The 1,997-nt window shown below is 38.2% G+C and overlaps 1 pseudogene; it reads left to right on the top strand.

Moving 5' to 3' along the window:
* The first annotated feature begins 310 nt into the window (after window positions 1-310).
* On the top strand, window positions 311-1,398 carry LOC121990902 (annotated as a pseudogene).
* Window positions 1,399-1,997: the final 599 nt, after the last annotated feature.

Here is a 1,997-nt window from a genome sequence, read left to right on the forward strand (position 1 = left end):
AAATAAACATATGAAATTAGAAATCGTTCATATCAAATATAAATTTAAACAGGAATTTATTTTATGCTATTTTAAAAATAATTTATATAAATAGAATATTTTCTTATTTTAAATATTATTATACTAATAATTTGTTATATAGATATGGATGTTGACTTATTCACATGAATATTAATAGGTGTGAATAAATAATTTAGAAAAAGGCTAATTAAATTAAACGGAAATAGGGAAGGAAGAGGGATATCCAATTTTCTTGTCACCGTTTAGCAGCCGCCACCGCCGTCGTCGTTACTGCCATCGTCTCTTCTAGATGTCTACTTACTGGTCGGAGATTTCTACTGATCTCTTATACTTAATCCTATCCAAGGTCTCGATCCCTGATCTCTTTCGCTGCGCCGCCGTATGCTCACATTGGTCCGCCGTGCTCGATATGGTCAGACGCCGCTCCGGTGATCAACGCCCTCAGATCCCATGGCTTGTGCCGGAATACCACCTCCTCATAAACGGAAGACATAACAATCAAAACACCTACAACTTCTTCAGCCTATCGGAGGGCCGCGTGTATGATATCCCAAGTCGCGCTCCTGGCATCCTCATCGTCGGATCTTCTCATGGTTGGCTCATACCACCAACGAGGTTAGTGTACAGCTCCTCAACCCTATAACCAGTGTGCAGATCGACCTTCCCTCCATCCCCACCAACCGAAATTTGGAGGCCATCAGAGCCGTGTTGTCCTGCGATCCCTCTAGATGTGGAGATTACAGCGTCGGCTTTGTATTCTATTGCCGTTCTATGGTGAAAGAGTTATTGTTCTTGGCTAGCGCAGGAGATGAGAAGTGGAAGATGATCCCCGGAAATCAATATCACTATGATGACATAGCATTTCACAACGGCAAGCTCTATGCGGTGTCACGATTTGAAGAAGATGACGAAGTGATAGTGGTGGCGTTCGATCTCATCACGCTGGATTCAACTCCGACAAGGACGCCGGTGGTGGCTCTGCCATTCAGCATTTGGGATTTTACTTTCGACATGCACTTTGTTTGCACGTATTTCGGTGATCTACTGATCGCACGGGCAACTATCACGAATGAATTAGTAGATTATAATAAGAAATTGGAGGTTTGGAAGGTGGATACTGAGAAAGGCGCCATGGTCGCGCTAAATAATTTGGGGAAGTATACTTTATTTTTGGGCACAGGATCTTCTTTTTGCCTTGATACTTCTTCATTGCCTGATTTGAAGTCAAATTCTATTCATCTCTCGAATGAGTTGGGTAATAACTTGGTTTACAGCCTAGAGGACGAAAGCTTCACCTCCTTGAGTCTGCCTTCATTGTCATCTCCAAAACTAGAGCGGTCACCGCTTGTTTGGTTTACACCCAGTATTGCCTGCTGATCCAATGTAATTAAACTTAAAAGCTTTTATTTATTTTATTTTATTTTATATGTTTTTTTAAAGATTTGGTGATGCTTGTTTGATTTTCATGTCTCCTACCTCTTTGAGTTTAATTTCAATCTGTTAGAGGGGACTGCGGCTGCTAACAATATAAATCAACTATTGAGGAAAAAAAAATGCAGAAATTTCATAAATGAATACTTTATTGTGTTCCATTTAGGTTTTGTACGAACTTAAGTGCATGTTTAAGTGGAGCAACACTCCATCTAATTTAAATATAAACTATTTTTTAATTTTGAATTTTAATCCACTTAAATTCATCATCCTTGCAAACTCAAATTGCCACGAATTTCTATTCGCCGTTAAGACATCCTGATTTATCTTGATAATCGATGGCAAATTGTCATAGGACTTAGCCAGTTATTTCAAACTCAATGTTACTCAGCTTAATTAATCATTTTTTATTTTAATTTTTTTAAAAAAAATTATGTCCTTAAATCAGGGAAGGGTTTATTCTTAATTTAGCTCTCTATAGATGGTTATGAGAGAAATACGCCATTATATGATGATCTGTATAATTTCCTGATTTATCTCTAGAT

Source organism: Zingiber officinale, chromosome 6B, assembly GCF_018446385.1.
Source record: "Zingiber officinale cultivar Zhangliang chromosome 6B, Zo_v1.1, whole genome shotgun sequence".
In the NCBI taxonomy this organism is placed as follows: domain Eukaryota; kingdom Viridiplantae; phylum Streptophyta; class Magnoliopsida; order Zingiberales; family Zingiberaceae; genus Zingiber; species Zingiber officinale.